Consider the following 13124-nt stretch of genomic DNA (forward strand, 5'->3'; position numbering starts at 1 on the left):
ACAACATGTATGTTAGACCCATAGACTGTAAAAAAAGATTGGCGATGCACCCTCACTCTCTTCCATTGTAGAAAAGCGAAGGCACCAATGTCCCAGTAGCCTATAGCGCTGACATCTTACGCTGATTCGGGACCCGAGTCTGGTTGTTGCGTTTACGGTTGCACTAATCGATATTCCACCAAGGGGCTTACGTTTTATAGGATTCCGACAGGATCACGGCCGTTTCAGAATAGTGGCTGCAGGCGATTAAACGTGTTGATTCGAGTGAGGACATAATAAAAAATGCTCGCGTCTGTTGTTTAATCCGCTCGCGTAGCTTGACACGCTGCTGATTCTCGCCATACTTCCGTTGCCAATATGCGCGCGCATACGTCATCATTGTGTACAAACAGTAAAAGGGTCTATAGTTCTTACTAGAACCAGGGGCCTGTACCATGAAGGTAGCTGAACAAACTCGGGGTTACAGGATTAGTTTTGAGTTGACAAAACCAAACCGATGCAATCAGGCTTTATTGGTACCATGATGCAGCTCATCAACTTTCTTTGTCAACTCAGGCTTTGATCCTCAAGCTATGATTACTCCACGCGCGCGTGCACATAAAACAGTGACGTCGACACTGAACAACCAATCGCGGGTAGAGCGAGAGCGATATATTTTTCTGCAGAGGAGCAAGAGATAATCATTCATAATTGCGATGAATTTAAATATGTATTTCAAGCTCGAAACAATACGTTCTCTGCTGCCAAAGCAAGAGAAGACTGTTGGAGAAAGATTGCTGATTGTTAATGTGTAAGTTAAACAAATACGTTCTATATTTATGTAAAATTATGTATGTATATATGTATGCCTATATGTGTAATATAGCCTATAGCTTATTTTTATAATATATAAAAAATGTGCATGTATGTACTAAGAAAGATTAATATTCATTGATTTTTAGATTTTTAGATGCAACCCCAACTCCAAATGTTCTTGGCAGCAGATAAAGACAAAATATAAAAATATAATTCAAAGGTTATTTCAAGGAGTTAATTCAAAGAGTATTTACCACAACCTTTTATTACTTTTGTGAACATTTTATCACACTTGTTTGCAGCAAACAGAAATAAAGAGTTAAATTCAGAAAACCAGAATACACTGTGGCGGAGGAGTTGGCTCTGAGTAGGCAATAAGGGACGGCCGATTATGGATGGGATTACAGGTGCTGTACAATCTGACCCTGGTGCTGGCTCCTCTAAGCAAGTAACACTGGGTACGTGTGCAATACATTACTACTTTTTTTAAGTTTTAAATATGGCTGACTGTATGTTCTGCAGGGAAATACAGTGTCCCTGTTGAAGCTAGCACACATTCACACACACACACACACACTATTAGGGTGAAGCAAATGATGAAGACACTCTGTCTGTGTGTTCTCAGACAGTTGCTGATGTGAATGCACTGGGCTTTTTATTATGGCAAACATTTGAATGTGTGGCATAAAAAAGAGACTGGCCCTTACACATCTCTTTTGTAGGATTTTTCACAACCTGACCCAGAAACTGAGGCCTCTACCTCAATGGGCTTCAGAAGAAATGTGTAAGGATTTAAAACCCTTGACATAAATTACAGTCAGTCCTGTGTTTGTAGGAAGTCAAGGAACTTTTTGTGATTTGATGAGCCTCCAGAAAACTTGTAATGATCATGTTTGTGGTGGAATTATGTTTCAGGTGGAAACAGACTCAGTCAGGGCCCTGTACAAAAGGAGTCTTGAACTAGACTGCACACTAAAGGAGACTTGAACTAGACTGCACACTAAAGGAGCTGACTGTGAGCTGAGGAGGCTCCAAACAAAATCAAACTGCTGGATAAAACTGATCTCAGTATATATATATATATATATATATATATATATATATATATATATTAGTATAACTTATTTAACCAAGTAACACTTTAGTATGAATATTTATTAATGCAACTTTCTCTTGCTCTCTTTCTCCCTCCCATCCCACAAAACCAATAAAACAGTTTGAGACATATCTGCAGTTTCAGTGTGCTTTTATTAAGTGTAATATTGTATGGTGATTGCATCTACATCTGCACCAGCTGGGTGGTCAAGTGTGATCGGGTCAGTTTCATCGGGGAGAAGCTGGTTTTGTGTTGTTTCTCGCTCCTTTCTACTGGTGGCTATATTGTGCAGAATGGCACATACAGCCACTATCTGTGATGCCCGCTCTGGTGACACTGAAGCGCCGAACACAGTTGAAATGTGCCTTTAGGATGCCAAAGGTCATCTCTATCTTCACTCTGGTTTTACTGAGAGCCAGGCCATTTGGCATCCAAACTTGATCATATGTTCATGACCACCACAAGTCGTCTGCAGATGAAATGTTTAGTAGATCATTGTTATATCTGTTAAAGTTACTATTAATTTAAAGATTCATCTCACAGAAAATAATCATCTCACATATTCACATCATCTCTACCTGAACATTAAGGCTGTGATAGGACTTCCTATTAACATAATCTGCCTCATGTTCCCCTAGAGCAGTGGAGACTGGAGCAATAGACTGCATACATGTTGCAATGACTTGGGAATCCTATCATAAGATTATCAGAAGAATAATAAAAAAAGATTCAAAATAATTCTTAACATGTATTATATTGTATAGTACATTTGTGAAATTTGTGTGATGTGATGTCACCCTATCAATATATCTTACCGGCAATTTTATAAAAGCCCTCTTTTATGGACATGGTCGATAAATATCCGGGGAACATTATTAGTTAAACTTTTCATGTACTCCTGCAGAGCGAGGACCACCTTGCGAATGGTTCGACAAACATATGTTTTCCCCTAGCTTCTGTGCGTCAGCCACCGTGCAAGAATGTACCACTTGCAAAAAAAAAAAAAAAAAATGCAACGCAATATTTGCGGTACAGTAAGTGCATGAATTCGACGTGTTAAATTCTTTATGTGCGGCTCAAGAAGTTCGCAAAGATAAGACATTCCTTCCGCGGAAAATCTGTATCTTTCATAACTAAGGGGATTTTGTCTGGCTAAAAACTCTTTCTCTACGAAGTGCTCGTAAAACAATTTGCGCTGAGATGTCCACCGGATTTGGAAGAAAAGGTGAAGTCATTGTAACAGACACTGGGAATAAGTTACGTCACCTATGTTTCTTTGCTCTCAGCTGATTGGTCAAACTTCGGTCTGAGATCTTGAATCCAGAACATAACCTGCCCCGGAGCAGGTTAGCTGTGCAGCGTAAGATACCATGGCAACGAACACCGATTAAAGCCGAGCTACTTTCATAGTACCTAAAACCCAGGGTTGGCGGAAACTAAGCTGAAACATAGCTGGCTAGCCACCTAATCCGGCTTCATGGTACAGGCCCCAGGAAGTATGACCATAGCCCGGTTCTGTCAACACTGCATTGGCTCCCTCGCATCCATTTTAAAGTCTTGTAGCCCTAACATCGCACACATTTTAAAATCTTGCTAATTACTTATAAAGCACTAAATGGATTAGCACCTCAGTGCTTGAGTGAGCTCTTAACTTATGGTCGTCCACATCTATTGTGATCTCAACATCCTGGCCAGTGGATAAAACCTAGAATATCAAAATCAACTGCAGGTGGTGGCAGCCAAACTCTGGAATAGTCTTCCCAGCCTTGTTTGGGAAGCAGACACACTCTGTTCGATTAAATCTAGACTAAAAACACGGGCCTGTACCATGAAGCCGGATTAGGTGGCTAGCCAGCTATGTTTCAGCTTAGTTTCCGCCAACCCTGGGTTCTCTTACGAGAGGTCTCTCGTACTGCGTTTGTAAAAATGCAATGGGGAAAACTCTTTTCCACGAAATACTGAAGCCAAAAAATTATCCTATAATTTTGCATTGTTGTAAGGCGCGTTGCAGCAGCACACAGCCAAAGGCGAGACGGCTCGCTCGCTCATTGGCTGCTCTGCAGCAACTGCATTAGCCTATCGAGCGAGGTCTGAGGTGACGTCAGACCAATGAGGGCGCTTCGCGTGCCACTTCCCGCCGAAACGGGTGTGGCCTAGCCTTATAAAAGGAGCTCGAAAAGGCTGATTCACTGATTTTTCAACTCTTCAGCGAAGCTCTCGCATCGCTGGATCACGGAAGAAGCCGCGCCGTCTGAGAAAGCACTTCAGCGGAACGAGCCACTCAGAAGCTGCTGGCCCACGCCGCCTTCGACTGCCGTTCCAGCTGCGCTATCCGGCACATATATCCTTTAAGCCTTCTTACTGTTCTTTGTGTGTGTGTGTGTGTTCGCCCTGCGACACGCAGTACTAAAAGAGCTAGCGTCTTTCTAAAGATGCCTTCCTGCGGCTGGTGCCGAGCCCCACTCAGCGAGGGAGACCGCCATGTCATCTGCGTCTCCTGCCTGGGTGAAGATCATGCAGCGCTCGCGCTCGCCGACGGCGGCTGCCCTCACTGCGAGCTATTGCCTATGGTGACTCTTAGGACTCGCCTGGCATTTTTCTCCGAGCCTGCACCTCCCGCTACACTGCCGCGCCGTAAAAAGCGCCGCTCTCAGCGGGCCCCTGAGCCTTCTCCAGCCCGACCAAGCTCGCCGGTTCGCCCGCCTGCTTCTCCGGCTTCGCCCGAATCACTTCCCGATGCACAGCGGCCGCGGTCTGCCGCCGCTTCATTCGAGGAAGATGATTCTAAAGCCGCATTGGGGGAGGATGACACGTGTTCTCTGCTAGCCTCGGGCAGCGAGGATTGGGCGAGCTCTGAGGATCTCGTGCCTCCTGCTCGTAAACCTGGCAAGAGAGCTAACATCGAGAGGGAACTGATGCGCGTACTCACGTTGGCCGCGGCGAGCCTCGGCCTCGAGTGGTCTGCTCCGGAACTCCCTTCTCATACCCAGCTGGATGGTTGCTTCCTTCCTGGTGAGCGCTCTTCGCCTGAGTCCAAGCCCGCTCCATTTCTTCCTGAGCTTCATGAAGAAGTTGCGAAAGCTTGGGGCGCTCCCCTCTCAGCACGAACCCGTTCGTCTGTGTCACCAGCATTCTCCACTCTGGACGATGCTAAAAACAGAGGCTACCACTCACTTCCGCCGGTGGAACAGGCGATAGCAACCCATCTTTGCCCGCCCTCTGCTGGACGGCGGACGAAACCGGTATTGCCATCCAAAGCCTGCCGCACGACGTCAACACTGCTCGCGCGAATTTTCTCCGCCGCTGGGCAGGCTGCGTCTGCACTACATACGATGGCGCTCATAAGCTCGACCCAGGTCGAACGCGCACCCAACATAGCAAACGTGCCCACTGCCCAGTGCCCACAAACACTATGTTATGCATGTCGCAAGGTTTCTGTAAAAACGAAACCTGTATGCGCTCGCTCTGTTCAGACAGACAGCGCGCTCAATGCAGTAAATGTGCCCGCCCCGCTGCACCCACATTTACCCACAGACATCATGAGTCCTACGGAACTCGCTCAGCCCTCCCTCAATCGGTTAAGCACCGTAGCGGGGTCGAGGGCGAGTGTCCCGCCCGCTGTAATCAGCGCACTCCCCGCCTCGAATGTCACGGGCATCACGCCTATGTTACTGCACACCGAAGCGCTTCGGTCGCCCAGCGACCAGAGCGCGCTTCGCATCCAACCCTTAGCCAACCACGCAGATGCATGGGCAGCGCTTCCAGGGGTTTCGGATTGGGTGCTAGACATTATAAAGAGAGGCTACTCGCTACAGTTCTATCGACGTCCCCGCCGCTTTACAGCGCGCGTCGAGACGAAAGTAAATTCAGAAGTAGCACACCTACTTCATACCGAGATATCAGAACTGATGAGCAAAGGGGCTATAGAGCCTTTATCTCAGGCTCAGAGCGAAGGGGGGCTGTACAGCAGATACTTCCTGGTTCCCAAAAAAGACGGGGGTTTCAGACCCATACTGGATCTAAGACAGCTGAACAAAGCATTGACGAAACGCAGTTTCAAAATGCTCACAACCAGAAAAATCTTCGCGCATATTCGCCGAGGGGACTGGTTTATGTCAATAGATCTGAAGGACGCGTATTTTCAAATACAGATAGCGTCACGTCACAGGCGTTTCTTGAGATTCACCTTCGAGGGACAGGCATACCAGTACACAGTCCTGCCGTTCGGCTTGTCCCTAGCACCCCGTACATTTACGAGGTGCATGGACGCAGCGCTTGCGCCCCTCAGGCTTCGAGGCATGCGAGTGCTGAATTATTTGGACGACTGGCTGATTCTAGCTCAATCGCGATCAGAGCTCGTGGAGCACAGGACCATTTTACTCGATCACCTCGAGAATCTTGGTCTTAGAGTCAATTGGGCGAAGAGCTGTCTGAACCCCAGTCAAACGATATCGTTTCTGGGCACAGTTCTGGACTCGCGGTCTATGATAGCGCGGCTGTCTTCACAGCGCGTGCTGAGCATTCAGCGCGCAGCGAGCTCTTTTCGCTGCGGCGTGATCGTCCCGCTCAAGGGTTTTCAAAGGATGTTCGGCCTTATGACCTCAGCATCATCAGTTCTTCAGCTGGGTCTACTCCGTATGCGCCCTCTGCAGTTCTGGTTGAAAGCGCGAGTACCGCGCAGAGCGTGGACGTCCGGTCAGCTTCGTCTCAGGGTCAATCAGAGCTGCATCGCAGCTCTGGAACCTTGGAAAGCGAGCGACTGGTACCAATCAGGTGTAAGCCTGGGGATTTCCTCGAGAGTGAAAGTGGTGTCGACGGTCGATTTGGCATCCTCACCCGGAGTTGTGGTCCCTCCACGTGTGGGCGCTCAACGGGTACCCGCTGACCTCTCAGTGGGAGTGCTAAATACTATCACTCAGGCTAGGGCTCCGTCTACCAGACGGCTCTATGCCTCGAAGTGGTCGGTGTTCTCCAGCTGGTGCACAGCTCAGGGTTTTTCACCCTTCGACTGTGGGGTAACGGAGGTTCTCTCCTTCCTACAGGAGCTGTTGGATAAGGGCAGAGCCCCTTCCACGCTCAAAGTCTATGTGGCGGCTATCGTGGCGTTCTCTAAGACAACGCTCGGTCAGTCGTTGGGAAGAAACGATTTAGTCATCCGCTTCCTCAGGGGAGCTAGGAGGCTTAATCCTCCCAGACCTCCCTCGGTCCCTATGTGGGACCTCTCTACTGTTTTGGAAGCCATGAAAGGTGATCCTTTCGAGCCTATCCAAACGATTAGTCTCAAGCATCTGTCTTTCAAGACAGTGTTTTTGCTGGCTCTCGCTTCAGTGAAGCGCGTGGGTGACCTGCACGCGCTCTCAGTGAGCGCGGCGTGCTTAGAGTTCGGGCCAAGTGACTCCAGAGTCATACTCAAACCTAGGCACGGTTACGTCCCAAAATCCCTCAACACGCCGTTTCGGGCTCAGGTCATTTCCCTGTCTGCCCTGCCGGTGTCGGGCGAGGAAGGGGACGCAAGCTCTCTTTGCCCAAGTTAGAGCGCTAAGAGCTTATGTGTCTCGCTCGTCTGTTTTCAGACAGACTGAGCAGCTATTTGTCTCGTTCAGTGGACGTTCCAAGGGAGCGGCTGTTTCGAAACAGACTCTATCCAGATGGATAGTTGATGCCATAGCGCTGGCATACACCGCCAAGGGCTAACAGTGCCCATTGGGTGTTAGAGCGCACTCCACGAGAGGCGTCGCCTCTTCGTGGGCTTGGTCTAGTGGGATTTCCTTACAGGACATATGTATGGCGGCAGGTTGGGCCTCGCCGTCTACATTTATAAGGTTTTATAACCTTGAGGTTCCCGCCTTGCAGGCTAAGCTATTGTTGGTTTGAGCGAATCAGTTCTCTCTGATCCAGACGCTGAGATCGAAAGCGCTGCATGCTGCCGACTGTTATACTGAATGGGCAGTATTGCGTAAGACCCACATTTCCGCATTAGTTCAGGCTCTCCGCCTTGTCTATGTGATGTCATATATTGCGTCTGTGACGCTGCTATATATGGATAGAGGGATTCCCCTTCCTCTCTCCCGGGCTCTCTGTGAGTCCCTATGGTGATTGTGCACTCTGTATCCTGGACTTCGCTTCCAGTTTTAGTAGTGTTGATCCCTGCATGCACGGCGTCTTACAATGGGTCCCCATTGCGTTTTTACAAACGCAGTACGAGAGACCTCTCGTAAGAGAACGTACTCGGTTACTAACGTAACCTCGGTTCTCTCTAGAAGAGGGAACGAGTACTGCGTTCCCTGCCGTGCATGTGATTCACTCTGGTTCGCTTCGGCGTTGAAAAATCAGTGAATCAGCCTTTTCGAGCTCCTTTTATAAGGCTAGGCCACACCCGTTTCGGCGGGAAGTGGCACGGAGCGAAGCGCCCTCATTGGTCTGACGTCACCTCAGACCTCGCTCGATAGGCTAATGCAGTTGCTGCAGAGCAGCCAATGAGCGAGCGAGCCGTCTCGCCTTTGGCTGTGTGCTGCTGCAACGCGCCTTACAACAATGCAAAATTATAGGATAATTTTTTGGCTTCAGTATTTCGTGGAAAAGAGTTTTCCCCATTGCGTTTTTACAAACGCAGTACTCGTTCCCTCTTCTAGAGAGAACCGAGGTTACGTTAGTAACCGAGTACGTTTTAGGTACTATGAAAGTAGCTCGGCTTTAATCGGTGTTCGTTGCCATGGTATCTTACGCTGCATGGCTAACCTGCTCCGGGGCAGGTTATGTTCTGGATTCAAGATCTCAGACTTAAGTTTGACCAATCAGCTGAGAGCAAAGAAACATATAGGTGACGTAACTTATTCCCAGTGTCTGTTTCAATGACTTCACCTTTTCTTCCAAATCCGGTGGACATCTCAGCGCAAATTGTTTGACGAGCACTTCGTAGAGAAAGAGTTTTTAGCCAGACAAAATCCCCTTGCCTTAACTGATAGTTATTTGTATGAAAGATACAGATTTTCCGCGGAAGGAATGTCTTATCTTTGCGAACTTCTGAGCCGCACATAAAGAATTGAACACGTCGAATTCATGCACTTACTGTACCGCAAATTGTATTGCGTTGCATTTTTTTTTTTGATTTTTTTTTGTTGCAAGTGGTACATTCTTGCACGGTGGGTGACGCACAGAAGCTAGGGGAAAACATATGTTTGTCGAACCATTCGCAAGGTGGTCCTCGCTGGAGTACATGAAAAGTTGAATTAATAATGTTCTCCGGACATTTATCGACCATGTCCATAAAAGAGGGCTTTTATAAAATTGCCGGTAAGATATATTGATAGGGTGACATCACATGAACACTTTTTTTTTTCTCAAAAAGCAAATTTCACAAATGTACTATACAATATAATACATGTGAAGAATTATTTTGAATCTTTTTTATTATTCTTCTGATAATCTTATGATAGGATTCCCAAGTCATTGCAACATGTATGCAGTCTATTGCTCCAATCTCCACTGCTCTAGGGAACATGAGGCAGATTATGTTAATAGGAAGTCCTATCACAGCCTTAATATTCAGGTAGAGATGATGTGAATATGTGAGATGATTATTTTCTGTGAGATGAATCTTTAAATTAATAGTAACTTTAACAGATATAACAATGATCTACTAAACATTTCATCTGCTGACGACTTGTGGTCATGAACATATGATCAAGTTTGGATGCCAAATGGCCTGGCTCCAGTGCTTGTCTTACAAATTTTCCATGAGTCTGTGTTGTGTCCGCGTTTTGAGGAAAGCAATTTAAATTTGAATAGTTCATTTAAACTGAGATAGAAAAACCTACACAATAACCCCCTATCATGACCCTCAGATAGGGCCACAGCACTGCTTCAGTGTGGCCCTCAGTAAAACCAGAGTGAAGATAGAGATGACCTTTGGCTTCCTAAAGGCACATTTCAACTGTGTTCAGCGCTTCAGAGTCACCAGAGCGGGCATCACAGATAGTGGCTGTATGTGCCATTCTGCACAATATAGCCACCAGTAGAAAGGAGCGAGAAACAACACAAAACCAGCTTCTCCCCGATGAAACTGACCCGATCACACTTGACCACCCAGCTGGTGCAGATGTAGATGCAATGACCATACAATATTACACTTAATAAAAGCACATTGAAACTGCAGATATGTCTCAAACTGTTTTATTGGTTTTGTGGGATGGGAGGGAGAAAGAGAGCAAGAGAAAGTTGCATTAATAAATATTCATACTAAAGTGTTACTTGGTTAAATAAGTTATACTATATATATATATATATATATATATATATATATATATATATATATATACTATATAACTATATACATACTGAGATCAGTTTTATCCAGCTGTTTGATTTTGTTTGGAGCCTCCTCAGCTCACAGTCAGCTCCTTTAGTGAACAGTCTAGTTCAAGTCTCCTTTAATGTGCAGTCTAGTTCAAGACTCCTTTAGTGTGCAGTCTAGTTCAAGTCTCCTTAGTGAACAGTCTAGTTCAAGTCTCCTTTAGTGTGCAGTCTAGTTCAAGACTCCTTTTGTACAGGGCCCTGACTGAGTCTGTTTCCACCTGAAACATAATTCCACCACAAACATGATCATTACAAGTTTTCTGGAGGCTCATCAAAATCACAAAAAGTTCCTTGACTTCCTACAAACACAGGACTGACTGTAATTTATGTCAAGGGTTTTAAATCCTTACACATTTCTTCTGAAGCCCATTGAGGTAGAGGCCTCAGTTTCTGGGTCAGGTTGTGAAAAATCCTACAATAAAAGAGATGTGTAAGGGCCAGTCCCTTTTTTATGCCACACATTCAAATGTTTGCCATAATAAAAAGCCCAGTGCATTCACATCAGCAACTGAACACACAGACAGAGTGTCTTCATCATTTGCTTCACCCTAATAAATAAAAGTAGGCCAATGTAAAGCATAACTGTTGTAAAGCAGGTTATGTTTGGTGTTCTGTCTGCTGCATACTGACCTCTGTGTGTGTGTGTGTGTGAGAATGTGTGCTAGCTTCAACAGGGACACTGTATTTCCCTGCAGAACATACAGTCAGCCATATTTAAAACTTAAAAAAAAGTAGTAATGTATTGCACACGCACCCAGTGTTACTTGCGTAGAGGAGCCAGCACCAGGGTCAGATTGTAAATATGCTTGAAATACATATTTAAATTAATCGTAATTATGAATGATTATCTCTTGCTCCTCCGCGGAAAAATATATTGCTCTCGCTCTACCCGCGATTGGCTGTTCAGTGTCGACGTCACTCTTTTATGTGCACGCGCGCGTGGAGTAATCATAGCTTAAGGATCAAAGCCTGAGTTGACAAAGAAAGTTGATGAGCAGCATCATGGTACCAATAAAGCCTGATTGCATCGGTTTGGTTTTGTCAACTCAAAACTAATCCTGTAACCCCGAGTTTGTTCAGCTACCTTCATGGTACAGGCCCCACATCTCTTTAACCTGGCATACACATAACACTATCAATTTATATTATTCAAATCAGTTAAATGATTGTTAGGCTGCATAAATTAGGTCAATCAGAAACGGGAACACTTTCTAGAACCATTGATGTAGCCTACTTGTTACATCGTAAGAAGATTGGCATCTACGATAATATTATAGTCTGTCCGTCTCATCCTTATGGGCATAAATAAATGGAAATGTATTTAAAATAATAAACATAAAAAAATTGTGGAAAAATGTAATTAAATACAAATACAGTATTTTGAAATTGGCCATGCAGTGCAGGTATAGGTCACAGTGAATGAAGAAACTACATAGGCCGGTTTCACTTTAGTTTGATAGTCCCTTTAACACATTCTGTTGACTATAAGTAACGTTAGACCTACATGTCTACTAACTCTCATTAGAGTGTTAGTAGAGTATTAGTAGATAGGGTTAGAAAAATTCGCATGTATTTGCAAAGTTGCTTATGGTTAGTAATGTCTGTTGGGGGACCAACAAAATAAAGATTTAGCAGATATTAAGCAGAGTCTACTAATACTCTAATGAGAGTTAGTTGACACATAGGTACAACGTTACTTAGTCAACAGAAAGTTCAAAAGGGACCATCAAAATAAAGTGTTACTCATAAGCCTACTTACCTTTAATTCCTTACCTCATCTCTGCTTTCTCTGTCATTCTGTCACCATAACCTCTTCCTTTTCCTTCCTTCCTATAAAGGTTTGTCAGTGATATTAGATTGTGTGTATGTAATGTATTTTCATCGTACTTACCCTGTAACATGGAACAATATTTCCCCAGTATGTAAGCAAAAATTGCAATAGTTTTAGTTTCCAGTGCACTTTTGTTTAAAAAAAAAAATATATATATTACTGTATAAATGCACAGATATGTAATTTTTAAAAAGCCTATACAATATGTATTGGTACACTATTATTACAAAAATGTATGCAGTGTATGTGCTCGCTTAATTGCTCCCAAATGTAAGATTGCTGTATCATTATAGTAGAATAAGTACCCCTATAGTTCTAAAATACTTACAGTATAAATAATTTCTTAATTCTCCAGGTTGTCACCCCTTTATTCCCACAACGTTATATATTGTTCCCTTATACTTACATGTAAGTACTTTATAGGTACACTATAATTACCAAAAGCTGCGCTGTAAATTTGTCTTAATTATGCACTTTCCGGACTGTAATCTAAAGCGTTACCCAATATTGTTTACTGCTAGCAGATGGTGAAGCCGCCAGAAGTGTTTGGGCAGCCATATTGGTATTCCCAACAGACAGAGGGCTATACATTGTATTATTGTTAAAGGTTAGTTGAGGCCAGAAGAGAACTGTGGTTTGCTAGTGGATGTTTAAATCACCAAAAACCACAAATGGAGTGTCATCTTCAGGGGAAAGTGCCAGTCTGGCTCATCAATGAAGTTTCAGTTGACCTTGTGCCCAGCATATAACAAAAAGTGAAATAGTGAAGTCACTAGCCTAACCAAAATAAGCCCCAATACACTAATGTATTCTGGAAACAAGGCCTCCAAAACTGCATATTTATAAGCATCTTTATTAAAAGCAAACTAAGCAAGTAACTAAGCAAGCATGCCAACACTGCCTCTAGTGATAAATTGTTCCTCGTGACCTCAAATGATGATTTATTTCCTGTAAATAATAGGTCAAACACTTAATTATAGCATGCCAAACATTTTAGATACTCATCTGACCAACTTTATTTATGCTTCACAATAACTAAGCTATTGT

The 13124-nt window shown here is 44.5% G+C and overlaps 1 long non-coding RNA gene across 1 annotated transcript; it reads left to right on the top strand.

Annotated features, from left to right (window-relative positions):
* The first annotated feature begins 437 nt into the window (after window positions 1-437).
* On the top strand, window positions 438-1836 carry LOC311083931. The gene is made up of 3 exons (XR_014606387.1): window positions 438-790; window positions 1098-1253; window positions 1518-1836. It is a non-coding gene; the product is annotated as an uncharacterized lncRNA (long non-coding RNA).
* The last annotated feature ends 11288 nt before the right edge of the window (window positions 1837-13124 follow it).

The sequence above is a fragment of the Abramis brama genome (assembly GCF_963993115.1).
Source record: "Abramis brama genome assembly, chromosome: 5".
Taxonomy (NCBI): domain Eukaryota; kingdom Metazoa; phylum Chordata; class Actinopteri; order Cypriniformes; family Leuciscidae; genus Abramis; species Abramis brama.